This window comes from Cyprinus carpio, chromosome B13 (genome assembly GCF_018340385.1).
Source record: "Cyprinus carpio isolate SPL01 chromosome B13, ASM1834038v1, whole genome shotgun sequence".
Taxonomy (NCBI): domain Eukaryota; kingdom Metazoa; phylum Chordata; class Actinopteri; order Cypriniformes; family Cyprinidae; genus Cyprinus; species Cyprinus carpio.
In genome coordinates this window covers 3,355,453-3,369,836 of record NC_056609.1, presented here as the reverse complement: position 1 = coordinate 3,369,836, position 14,384 = coordinate 3,355,453, and the positions used below count along the sequence as shown (strand labels likewise).

Below are 14,384 nucleotides of genomic sequence, written 5' to 3'. Positions count from 1 at the left end.
TCAAAAATAATTGATTTTTCTGTTGTTAAAAAATATTAGGATATTAAAAAAGTTCCATAAAAATAATAGTAATGTAAATATATTTATTGGTGTTTGTGTGAAGATCACTACATTTATCAAAAATATATTTATCATTAGTAGCCTAATATTTGTTGCTAAGGACTTCATTTGGACAACTGGGGAATTTCTCAATATTTTTTTTGTTTTGCCGTTTTTTGACGGTGATGTAAGGGAATGCAACCAATGACATTACAGTATCATTCGCGCAAACACAATTTAAATTGTCGGCATTGTGTACGGAAGTCATTTTTTGTGAATTGCGACTTGGTGAAACTGACTATTGTTTGTGATGGCGTGTAAAAGAAACCTGAGTTTTACTACTCCCGTGAGTAATAGGGCTTTGCAACCAGCAGCAAGCCCACTGAGCATAAATGATTTAATGAAACAGCTGATCTCCGGTCAGAACGCTTTGTCTCGTCAGCTTGAGGGTTTGATGGAGAAGCAAGCTGCAAACACTGTTCTTCTCAAAGATGCTATCCAGCGTCTTTTTGCTCTTGAGCGAAAGTTTGACGAGCAAAGACCGCAAGAGGAACAAAGACCGCGGGAAGAGCCATTACATAAAAGGATAAAGAGGGCGCACAACGTGGGCATTGCGGTAAGTTGAGTTTTATTTTAGCGGACAATATAGTAGTAAAGACATGTATAATAAAAGCTAGATGTTTGGCCCGCACCGCATTTGGCGGCCATCATACCACGGGGAGCTCGCTCGCTCACTCGTAGTATTGTGTTTTAATGGTGCATGCACTTTTAAATAACCATAACTTGCTCCATTTTCTACCGATTTTCAAACGGTTTGGTTTTTGTTATAAACGTTAGAGATGAACCTATGACACTTAGGGTGGCCATTCGTGCCAGTCCCGCCGGACACGCCCGAACATGTTTTCAGGTGCGTCGGGACTGGCACGAATGGCCACCCTAATGGCACTGCATACTTATAATTTTCATGAAACTTGTTAAAGCATCCATAATTATAGACACGTTAATAACATATGTAAGTAACCCACATAAATATGATCCACAAACTGTAACCCACATAAATATGATCCACAAACTGGGTAAGACTGCTGTTTTTCTGCTATGTTTATTTGGCCTTTGTGGGCCATGCTGTTTATGGGGTTTTACATATTCCTATTAAATGTATTTAATGAAACACTTCTCTCTTTCCACACAGAATAAGTTCGCCTCGTAACCAAGCAGTCATGACTTATCTGCTAGAGGAATTGAAAACAACTTTTGCAGATGCAGACCTTGAGTGTATACAAGGTAATTTTAAAATGATTGTTTAACAATTTTAATGTCCATAATTTTAGTCTCATATATTTTGTCCATCTTATGATTTCAATAGTGTAGTTTCTGTCACTTATCTGAATTTTCTTTTATTCAGCGTGTTGCAAGACATACTTTGAAACACTTCAGAGAAAGTACAATTTGTCTCAGCCAGAAAAGTCCCAGCTAAGAGATGCCATTAAAACAGGAGCTAAAAACCGACAAAGGAAAAGACGGGTAAGTGTAGAAATTCATCAACTTGTCTTTAAAGGGATAGTTCACCCCAAATTGAAAATTCTGTTATTTTTCTTCTGATAACCACAAAAGAAAATATTTTTAGGAATGTTTGAAATCAAACTGATCATGAGCTCCAATCACTTCCATAGTATTTTTTTTCTACTTTAAAGACAATGGGGCTCATGATTGGTTGGATTATAAACATTCCATCTTTTGTGGTTATCAGAACAAAGACATTTACAGGTTTGTAACAACATGAGAGTGAGTACATTGACAGAATTTTCATTTTTGAGTGAACTATTGCTTTAAGTTTGATACATTTCTGGGTGTTTTTAGTGGTTAACACATTGTGTGTTTTGCAGTTGCTGGATTCCAGGTCCAAGGTTGTTCAAACCGATGCAGAGAGAGAGAGCTTTGGCAGACTGCAACAGTGGAGCTGATGTCTGACGAGGAGGATGCCATTGTTGATGGAAGGCCAGTGTGGATTGTGAGGTCTCCATCTCACAAGAACCCACAATTGTCAGAACTTTGTGAGGAGCTTCAGCGCAGATTGGAGGCAGACATGCGCTACACTATTTTGCATCATCAGCGTGTTAAGGCTGATGGAAATGGACATGATGGACCTTCCTTTCTTCAACTTTAACTAAACTGCACTGGTTTTGCAATTTTAATAATTGCACCACAAACTGCACATTTTCACTTATTCTCTTCTATTTTATCTTATTCTTTGTATACTTATTAGGTTAGAATTATTTAGTTTCATATTCTGCAACTTATTTTTTAATATTGTTTGTGTTTGCTGTGTTTGGTTACATTTTAAATACTTGTGCTGTGTGTACATATTAAGTAGTTTATTTAGTTTTATATTCTGTAACTGTTATAATATTGCTTGTGTTTAGTAAAATTTTATAAAAGTACTTTGCTTTGTGTACATATTATTTAGTTTTATATTCTCTAACTGTTATAATATTGCTTGTGTTTAGTAAAATTTTATAAAAGTACTTTGCTTTGTGTACATATTATTTCGTTTTATATTTTGTAACCGTTATAATATTGCTTGTGTTTGGTTAAATTTTAATAAAAGTACTTTTTCCCCTGTACAGTTCCTATAGTTTTATTTATATATTTAATGCTTGCTTTATATATTTAATGCTTTAAGTGTTTTGGTTTAATTTTAATAAAAATAAATTCTGAATCCATTCTGTTTTCCATTTTTGAGGGGGTTGGGTTGTATAGTGGGTGGGGTGGTTATGGTTTATTAACATAGCTGGCCAAAACCAATCAAGTCACTATGCTATGAGGGCTTGGGTTGGGCTAAATGAAAACCGTGACCAATCAAATACTAGTATCAGGAAATTGACAGGTCACTGTCCCAATAGTTGTCAGGGTTTGGGGTGTGTTTTTTTAAAACAACCAATCAATGTTGAGAAAAAAACACCAATAAGGACAGCAGAGGTGTGTCAAGGTGTGAAGTGAAAGGGCTCTTGAGGTGTGAAAATGTCTCCTGACAACATTCTTCAGTGGATTACTTGCCATGGCAACAAATGGTGGAATTAGAAGTTTACCCTCAGTGGAACTAGTAGATACTTCCGAAAATCAGTGGAGTATACAGGAGTTTCCTAGTACGGATACACCTCTTTTCATGCAGTGATACAGGGACATGGGTTCTCCTACCATTGCTCTCCAAACCTCTACAAATGATTCAGAATGCAGCGGCATGACTGTTCTTCAACAAGCCCAAAAGAGCCCATGTTACACTTCTCTTTATTTCCTTGCGCTGGCTACCAGTTGCGGCTCTCATTAAGTTCAAGACATTGATGCTTGCATATAGAACAACCTGCAGGCTCAGCACCTGCCAACTTTCATTCACTATTATGAATCTACACACCCTCCAGAAGTCTGATATTCGCTAGTGAGCGAAGTTTTGTGGTACCATCACAGAGAGGCTCAAAATCAGTATCCAGAACATTCTCGTTCACCATTCCTGGCTCGTGGAATGATCTTCCCACCCCTGTCAGGAATGCTGAATTCCTGACAATTTTCAAGCGACAGCTGAGTTCGTCCTAAATTTAAAAAATAAATAAATAAACTTTGTCTTTCCCTTTATTTATTCCTTCCCTTTCTAGCTTGTATTTATTTGAACAAATGCCCAAAACATGGTATTATGAGCACTTCCTGTGTCTGTTTATTTCTTTAAGAAGAATCGCTTTATGTATTCCCAAATTGTAAGTCAAAATTGCTAAATGTAAATGTAGATGTAGATGCATGTGCCTCATTGGAAAAATGGCTACCAGAGGTCTGGACATCTCACACATTGCTGGTCATAGCATGAGCTAATTAGCTAATTATCTAATTACTTTCCGGCAAGACATCAGAAAGTAAGATGGTAAAATGCCTTTGAGAACAGTTATGAGGTTCTTTACTTTCAGGCAGAAAGAGCAGGTTCTAAAGTCCATAGAAAGACAAGAAATTACAGTATGATACAATGTGCTAAATACAATTATTTTGTTTACATTTGTAGATTTGTAATAAATTCACATTTTCTATATCTCGTTTTTCCTTTCCTTTTTTAGCATTGTTTTAATATAGTTAAAATGGCTAAATACAAATTAGAGTGATGGTATTAGATCAAGTCTCCTCATCCAGAAAATCTGATCGATTTTCAGATCATGCCAATTCCTCCCATAAAATATCAGTTTTGCCTCCAAAACCCAGTCAACAGAGTTTTGTCTGATTCCCAAAACCTGTAAACAAGTCATGTCTGGTACCTGTAATGAGTGTTTTGTCTGGTATCGAAAACTGCAAAGTTTATTGAAAATTTCATACCGGTTGTAAGAACTGAACCTGTGACCTTTGGGTTGTCTGACACTCTAACCATAAAGCCACAACTATAGTGTGTGGAAGGCAGCGATGTGACCAATACAGCACACCACACACTATCAGATTCCATTCACAAACAACCAAAGTCCCGACTGTGGACTTGGGAAATCTTGTAAAATCCCTCGCTGTCAAACGTGACTTTAGAGCAAGCACATGCACAGACAGCCCCCAAGTGTTGCTCAAGCATCTGCCCTTTCGGTGTCTGACTAGATAAGTGGATGCATCAAAGTCTGTCAAGCATTTTGTAGCATTCTTCAATCTTGTGGAGAAACTGTATGCTTTTTGCACTAGCTCTCGAAAGTGCTGCCTTTGGTGAAATGGCATCAGTGACTATGATTACATGGACATCGGTAATCTAATTATTTACCTTATTCTAAATAAGACATTATGATTATGGTGTTTACATGATTTGCTTTTAAAATATTCCTTTCATGTTCCCATTTTACATGTTATAGTACATATATTGGTTAATTGCACACGTGATTACGTCCCCATGTCACACCATCTGACGTCCAACCCAGAATTTCACGTATAAACATTTAGTTCGTCTTTGTTATGATGCCATGTACAGTTTTGTGTTTCATTTTTAATTTTATGAAAGCTTCAAGTGCAGTTAATTGTTTGTCATTTTATATGTGCAAACAGACAACGGCGTTGTTAAAGCCATGGTTATTTGTTTGCTGTCAAACGGTTGACCACTGCCATGTGTGGATCCTGTCACAAAATGCAGCAAAAAGTCCTACACAATGCAGTTAATAGTGTGATTAAGGTGTGTACATGTCTATACTGCACTTCGATAATGTGAATATAATAGGAATACTCCAGATGTCTTAATTTGAATTGTGTTTACTTTGAGTATGACTTTAGCCGGATTAAGGTAATCAAAAATCTGTTTACATGTAAGATTCTTTATCAGAGTATTGTCTTAATCGTGTTAAAATTTGATTATTTTTGTCCATGTAAACATACTCAATAATGTTTGTATCCTGAACAGCATGTTGTGGATACAATGACTACGTTTACATGTGCGCGAATAATGAGATTATTTCCAATAATCAGAGTACAGACTTAAATCACATTATTATGTTTACATCTCAAGAGCAAAGCTCTTCACTCCCATTTACATGCAATTTCCATTATTTGTATTATCCGCTAAGAATTGTGGTTATTTTTTATTACTGCCATTATTCACATACCCCACTGCACAGCGCATATTATGGACTCAGAAAGAGTGTGTTACTGGCTGCTGTTTTAATTTATTTACAACTGTTTGCAAAACAATTTTGTACAGTTGTATTGCATGCTTTTTCGGAGCCATAGAAATATGATGGCAATGCCATTTCAGTTGGGTTTGCATATGCTGCCGTCGTGTTCTACGTGCCCTCTCTGGATGAGGGTAAGGAGCAGGGACTGGTGGCAGCAAGTCGTGCTAACAGAGTTCAGCAATTCGGAGTGGAGGGAAAATTTCAGAATGTCACGGGTATCATTCATGGAGCTGTGTGAACATGTTTGTCTCCGAATGAGTCCACAGGAGTTTTCAGTTCGTGCACATATACAACTGCAGCTGTGTGGAGTATAGGGTCATTGCCAATCATTTCGGAGTCCACAAAAGCACGGTCAAAAATATCTGTATTTATTCTATAAATCCATGATACCCGCGGCACGTGATTTAACAAACTGATTAAACACACATACCATGTAGCTTTCAAATAAGCCTGAAAGACTTAATTAGTTGGATCAGGTATGTTTAATTAGGTTTGAATCTAAACTATGCAGGGCTCCGGCCCTCCAGGAATTGAGTTTGACACCCCTGCTGTAGAGAGTCAGTAGGAAATATCAGCTTACATTTCCAAATATTAATTTTACCATTAATTGTAATAATCCAAAAATAATAATGTTCTAATAATTTTGGCTACCACTGTATCTTAAAGCATTACTGACAGTGGAATTTTTAGAGCTGTCAAAACAAAAATAAGCTTCTTCTACGCACTGCTCTTCTTTTATGCACTGCAGGCTAGGCTATATGCGTTTCATTCATTCCACATATATATTATAAATATGCTTAACTGGCTGAAATCAGGGAAACTGTCAAGTGGGACGTCTTATGATGAAGTTGTTAGTCATGAAGGAGGAGAGGGACCAAGAGAGAGTGAGGATTTGGAGGCAACAGAAATGGAGAGAATAGAGAAAGAAAATGAGCGGGAGTCAGAAGATGCGCCGGAGGAAACCGAAGAGGAGGGAAGGAGATGGCAAAAAAGAGGTGATGAGGGTGAACACCAGACGGGGAAAAAAAAAAGAAGGAAATATGATGACAATTATCTGGGTCTGGGCTTCACTTGGATCGGCGATACAGATTGCCCGAAGCCTCAGTGCGTGTTGTGCAATGAAGTTCTTGCAAAAAGCTGTCTAAAGCCATCTTATCTCCGTCGTCACCTGCACACGAAACAAGGCAATTTAACTCAAAAGCCCCTTACATTTTTTAAAGCAAAGTTGGAGGAGTTGCAGAAAAGCCAAAAAAAATGCAGTTTCATTCATGAGTTGGGTCTACGAAAGACGCATTACGGGCTTCATATTTGCTCAGTTACAGAGTAGGGAGAAAAGGGCTGCCGCACACAATTGCCGAAGACGTGTGTTTGCCAGCGGCCAAAGAGATGGTGGAGTGTATGATTGGAGAGAAAGAGGCAAAAAAGTTGGACATGATTCCTGTGTCCAATAACACTGTTTCACGCCGCATTGATGCCATGTCTGAAGACATCTTGGCTACACTAGTCAGCCGTGTGAAGAAAAACCAGTTTTACTCTCTGCAAGTAGACGAGTCTACAGATGTTGCAAATCTGGCCAATCTTCTTCTGTATGTCCGTTACCTTTTTGAAGGAACGGTACAAGAAGATTTTTTGTTCTGTCGGCCCCTTGCTACCCGAACAACAGGACGGGAAATCTTCAATTTAATTGATGTTTTTATGAGGACCAATGTGATCGACTGGGAGCGCTGTTTGGGAATTTGCACAGACGGGGCAAAATCAATGACGGGGAAACACACGGGGCTTATAGCTCATATTAAGAGAGTCTGCCCATCCATCAGCTGGTTACACTGCAGTATTCACAGAGAGGCCCTCGCAGCCAAAAACATGCCAGCTGATCTACTTGCAGTGCTGAACGACGCAGTCAAACTGGTGAACTTCATTAAAGCACGTCCGCTAAATTCACGAATATTCACATTGTTATGTAATGAGATGGGCAGCGAACACAAATCACTGCTGCTGCACACAGAGGTGCGTTGGCTGTCCCGCGGCAAAGTGCTGACAAGGCTTTTTGAACTCCGGCACGAATTGCAGCAGTTTTTTGAGGAGAATCCGTTTGATTTGGCCTCCAGTATGCATGACGAAGATTTTCTGAAAAGGCTCGCCTATCTAGCGGACATCTTCACAGCTCTGAATGAACTCAATCTAAGTCTGCAGGGAGTCAGTGTAACTGTGTTCAATACACAAGACAGGATTGAGGCCATGATAAAGAAGCTACGGTTCTGGGCGAGTTGTGTGAGTGGGAACACACACCTGTGTTTCCCTACGCTTCACGAGTTCTTGGGGGGAAAATGACGTGGACCTGGGTGAGCATGTAAAAAGTCTCATAATTGAACACCTTAACCAACTCGCCGAACATCTACGGAAACACTTCCCACCTATGGACACATCTCGCGCTTGGATTCCCAATCCATTTGAAGTTTCCCTGCCCGTCCCGCAGCTGTCTTTTCACGAGCAGGAGCAGCTGATCGAGCTGTCATCTGATGGAGCACTGCAGTTACAGTTCAAACGAAAGCCACTTGTGGATTTTTGGACCGAGTCACTGACATCATACACAGTCTTGGCAAAGCAAGCCTTGAGAGTTTTGATGCCCTTCGCCACAACTTATCTCTGCGAGGCTGGTTTCTCTGCTATGGCAGCAGTTAAAACTAAACATTGGCAAAGACTGGATGCTGTTGAGAAGGAATTGAGGCTTAAACTGTCTTCCATTGCACCAAACTTCGGAGAGCTTTGTGCCAAGATGCAAGCCCACCCGTCGCATTAGTATGGGTAAGTATTTGATATTATTGCTACACATATAGGCCTACTGGGAATACTAACACATCCTCCTCCCCGTCTTCCACCCCCTCCCTCTCTCTCGCTGCAGGCTGAGCGACTTTTGTGCTGCACTTGAAAAGTTCCAGATGGTTCCTCTTTTAATTTATTTTATGTTTGAGCCTATACTCTTTGTTACTTAATTATGTTGTGGATCGTGTGTAGGCTAATTTTATTTTCGCACTTGAAAAGTTTCAGATTGATCCTCGTTTTTATTTATTTTATCTATTTCGGAGCTTATTGTCTTTAATGTTGTGGATCGTTTGTAACTTCATTGCAGTTTAACCCTCTGGAGTCTAAGGGTATTTTTGGGGCCTGGAGAAGTTTTGTCATGCCCTGACATTTGTGCTTTTTTCAGTTTATTATAAATATCTAAATGGCTAAAGTCTAATCTCACTGTAATCAGCACAAACTAGGCTATAATAATATGTGAGCAGCATGTATGTACATGATTGTGTTTTTGAGAAAAAAAATGTTATGCGTGGTTAGTGAAAAACTAAAAATGTTAAATCACTTGAATAAGGCAATAAAACACATACAGACAATTGGTTCCCAGGAATTTTGAGAACTGGAGCTTGTAGCCTAGAATTTTTTTTTTCTAAATGATGTGAAAATCATCTTGTTTACTCACTTACAGAAAACAATATATTGATTTAAATTTTCTAAGACACTTTTTGTTGGTAAAAGTCATATGCGAGTAGGCGTCAACTATCATGAATTCACACCTGAGAAGACAAAGGCCTGCATAATGAGCTGCATAATGAGCCATTCAGTCAGCTCTGTCACTGAGAGGGATGAGTTACAAGAAAGAATGTGAGGACAAAATAAATGTATATAATTTTATGTTTGTAGTTTATTTAGAATATATTTAATTATCCCACAACATAATTTAATATTCACTTGTGAGTGCAGTTAAACAGTTTATTAGGAAAAATCAAAGCTGACTTTCAAACTGAATTTTTTGCATCATTACTCCAGTCACACAATCCTTCAGAAATCCTTTTAACAATCTTATTTTCTAAAAAAAAACATTTATTGTTATTATTATCATCATTATTATTATTATTATTATTATTATTATTATTATTATTAATGTTGAAAAGAGCTGAGAATTTTTTTTTAGGTTTTTTTTAGGGGGGGATAAATTGAAAGAACAGCAATGATTGTTACATTTGTTACAGTTACATTTATTGTTACATTTATATTATTTACATCAAGCTTTTGAATGCTATAGTAGTGTATATTGTTATTGAAACTTCATAATATTTCACTTGATTATACATTTAGTCAGGAATTATAGTTTGGAAAAAGTCTAACTAGTAAAATGTTTACTCGTTATGTGAAAACCTAGTACAAGTATATAAATAAATAAAAAGAGACTTACTCATGTTTATGAACTCTGCTGAATAAAGTGCTTCATTCTTTTTTCTGAGGAAATCCAAATCTCAAATCCTCAACCACATCACATCTTTTTGGGGTGAATTATGTCTTATTCCTCTCATCGCGAAGCAAACAGTAAAATAATAAAAACTTGAAGAACAGTCTCGCTGCGTTGTCTTCTGTTGTGTGGGCGTATTCAAAAGCCGCGCGCTTCAGTGAAACATTTGAATCTCAAAAGCGCGCTCGGCGCGGGGGCGTGGTCGCATTAGAAGATAATGAAGGGAGACGTGAAAAACGGACATCGCGTTGTTTTCATATGGATTACTTTATCACAGAATATTTGTTTTCAGCAGCACTTGTTTAGTTTAAAAGTAGACATGTCAGGCTTTCTACAGATATCTCTCTCATGTCTCTGTGTTGAGTATTCACTGAGTTACAGTTCATTTTAATGACGCATTTGTATCTGAAGATCAGCGCAGACAAAGGCTGCAGACAGCACTCCTTGTTTGTTATCTTTATTTTATAAGTGCCCAAATGTTTTGTTGTTATTATGTCTGTATACAAAAAAAAGTAGACCCTTTACAGATTCGATTGATGTATTGCACTTATCTGTACGATCAAAACTGAAAGTGTAATTTAAGTTCTTTTCGGGGTTATCAGGAGAAAATACCCCAAAACGTGTATACGCGTTAATCGACTCCAGAGGGTTAATTCAATGTACTGTTGTTCTAATTTCCATAACCGTTGTGTTATGATGATGATGATGCTAGCTCCAAGGTCATTTAATAGGCCTAGCCTTTGCTGCAATGTTTCTTTTACGCGGCTGAAAATAACCGTGCTTTCTGTTACTGAGCCTGTGTCTGTCACTCGTCCTCTTAAAAGTGGAAGCTTGTGCGTAGCTTTGTTGCATTATATTGAAACTTTGTTGATGTTGTTATTGTCATGCGTGTTCTGGTTATTTGCGCATGATTAAACATGAGTCTTTATATGGCGATAAAACAAAGCTTTGTTGCGTTTTTTTTATTTACATTTTTTTGAAGTGGGGTTTGGGGGTGCGCCAACCCGGTTGGGACATAGAAGGGGGTGCGCAGGAAAAAAAGTTTGGGAACCGCTGCTATAGGGCAATTCACTGTGACAAACTAAATGACCTTTTGTCTTTAGAGTGTGACAACTTCATTCTTCTTGGAGATCCTGTCTATCCACTTCTTGAATGGCTGATTAAAGGCTACCCATCATCCCCCACACTTACCCCAGAACAAGCCAGCACTCCTCAACATGGTCGATATGCAAATCTTCCTCCTGTGGAGGAAGCGTTGGCTGCTGACCTCTGTCCAGAATCACTCAAAGTGAATGTTAAGTCCTTGATAGTGCACCCCAATAAGGCATGCCGCATGATGGCTAATATAGCTGGAAAGGCCTATACAGCAGCTGGCCAAGCAGCTTCAGCCCTCCATACGATGGCTGTGCTGGTTTTCCAAGCCAAAATGTTAAAGCAGCTGGATGAGCATGGCCCAGATCCCGAGATCTTCAGAGGTTTTCAGCGCCACTGATCTTGCCCTGCGAGCTACAAAATCAACAGCTCAGTCCATTGGCTGATGCTGACGGACAAGAAAAAGACAGTCCTCCTTAATGCCCCTGTCAAGTCAAGTCAAGTCACCTTTATTTATATAGCGCTTTAAACAAAAAAGATTGCGTCAAAGCAACTGAACAACATTAAGTAGGAAAACAGTGTGTGAATAATGCAAAATGACAGTTAAAGGCAGTTCATCATTGAATTCAGTGATGTCATCATGCAGCTCAGTTCAGTTTAAATCGTATCTGTGCAATAATTTGCAATCAAGTCAACGATATCGCTATAAATGAAGTGTCCCCAACTAAGCAAGCCAGAGGCGACAGCGGCAAGGAACCAAAACTCCATCAGTGACAGAATGGAGAAAAAACCTTGGGAGGAACCAGGCTCAGTCGGGGGGGCAGTTCTCCTCTGACCAGACGAAACCAGCAGTTCAATTCCAGGCTGCAGCAAAGTCAGATTGTGCAGAAGAATCATCTATTTCCTGTGGTCTTGTCCCAGTGGTCGTCTGAGACAAGGTCTTTACAGGGGATCTGTCTCCGGGGCTCTAGTTGTCCTGGTCTTCGCTGTCTTTCAGGGCTGTAGAGGTCCTTTCTAGGTGCTGATCCACCATCTGGGCTATATACATACTGGATCCAGGTGACTGCAGTGACCCTCTGACTTGGATACAGACTGGATCTGGTGGCTATGGTGACCTCGGAATAAGAGAGAAACAGACTAATATTAGCATAGATGCCATTCTTCTAATGATGTAGCAAGTACATTGGGTGTTATGGGAAGTGTTCCCGGTTCCGGTTTACTTTACCTAATTAATGCAGCCTAAAAATCCTTTAACGGATTTGGATATTAGAAGCGTATTAGTGTGCTATGTGTAAGCCAGGTTAAAGAGATGGGTCTTTAATCTAGATTTAAACTGCAAGAGTGTGTCTGCCTCCCGAACAAATGTTAGGTAGGTTATTCCAGAGTTTGGGCACTAAATAGGAAAAGGATCTGCCACCCGCAGTTCACTTTGATATTCTAGGTATTATCAAATTGCCAGAGTTTTGAGAACGGAGCGGATGTGGAGGACTATAATGTAACAAGAGCTCATTCAAATACTGAGGTGCTAAACCATTCAGGGCTTTATAAGTAATAAGCAAGATATTAAAATCTATACGATGTTTGATAGGGAGCCAGTGCAGTGTTGACAGAACCGGGCTAATATGATCATACTTCCTGGTTCTAGCTGCTCTAGCTGCTGCATTTTGGACTAACTGGAGTTTGTTTACTAAGCGGGCAGAACAACCACCCAATAAAAGCATTAAAATAATCTAACCTTGAGGTCATAAACGCATGGATTAACATTTCTGCATTTGACATTGAGAGCATAGGCCGTAATTAAGATATAATTTTGTGATGGAAAAATGCAGTTTTACAAATGCTAGAAATGTGGCTTTCTAAGGAAAGGTTGCTTTCAAATAGCACACCTAGGTTCCTAACTGATGATGAAGAATTGACAGAGCAGCCATCAAGTCTTAGACAGCGTTCTAGGTTATTACATGCAGAGCTTTTAGGTCCTATAATTAACACCTCTGTTTTTTCCGAATTTAGCAGTAAGAAATTGCTCGTCATCCAGTTTTTTATATCGACTATGCATTAAGCTATTTACCACAATCATAACATTAAAACCTAACATGAAGAAAATATAAAGCTGTGTACCATCAGCATAACAGTAAAACCTAACACCATGTTTCCTGATCATATCGCCCAAGGGTAACATGTAAAGCGTGAAGAGTAACGGCCCTAGTGCTGAGCCTTGAGGTACTCCATACTGCACTTGTGATCGATATGATACCTCTTCATTCACTGCTACGAATTGATGGCGGTCATATAAGTAACATTTAAACCATGCTAATGCACTTCCATTAATGCCAACAAAGTGTTCTAGTCTATGCAAAAGAATGTTGTGGTCAATAGTGTCGAACGCAGCACTAAGATCCAATAGCACTAATAGAGAGATACAACCACGATCAGATAATAAGAGCTGGTCATTTGTAACTCTAATTAGAGCAGTCTCAGTACTATGATACAATAAAAATCCTGACTTTAAATCCCAAAAGATAACATCTTAAACTAACAATCAATATACTGTGCTAAATACTACCTTTTCTAGTATCTTGGACAGAAAAGTGAGATTCGAGATCGGTCTATAATTAACTAGTTCTTTGGGGTCAAGTTGTGGTTTTTTGATGAGAGGCTTAATAACAGCCAGTTTGAAGGTTTTGGGGACATATCCTAATAACAATGAGGAATTAATAATAGTCAGAAGAGGTTCTATAACTTCTGGAAGCACCTCTTTTAGGAGCTTAGATGGAATATAGTCTAACATACATGTTGTTGGTTTAGATGATTTAACAATTTATACAATTCTTCCTCTCCTATAGTAGAGAATGAGTGGAACTGTTCCTCAGGGGATCTATAGTGCACTGTCAAATGCCAAAGCACGCCGGAACCCCCCCCTTTGGCCTGTCCTTAGCTCCACGCACTTTTACGAAATATATGAATGCTTTTCTCTCCCCTCTACATCTGAATGGAGTGCACATTCTAAACTAACTAAACGACTGGATCATTAAGAGAGAGCACTGGATGTTCACAAGTGTATGCTTATCAACCACCTGCAGTGTTTGGTCTTACCATCAATTAAAAAATAAAAAAAACTCCAACCCACGCAATGTATTTCGATCCTGGGTGTTAGCCTTGACTCTCTCTCTGTGCAGGCCCACCTGCTGCCAGAACGTGCACACACTGTATGATTATGAATTTGCTCGCGAAGTTCCGGGAAGGGAAGTCACTACTGTTGAAACATTTTCAAAGAGCACTTGGTCTGATGACACCAG

At 38.9% G+C, this 14,384-nt stretch overlaps 1 long non-coding RNA gene across 1 annotated transcript; it reads left to right on the top strand.

Moving 5' to 3' along the window:
• The first annotated feature begins 216 nt into the window (after positions 1–216).
• On the top strand, positions 217–2,363 carry LOC109104022. The gene is made up of 4 exons (XR_006156231.1): positions 217–655; positions 1,232–1,323; positions 1,445–1,563; positions 1,926–2,363. It is a non-coding gene; the product is annotated as an uncharacterized LOC109104022 (long non-coding RNA).
• Positions 2,364–14,384: the final 12,021 nt, after the last annotated feature.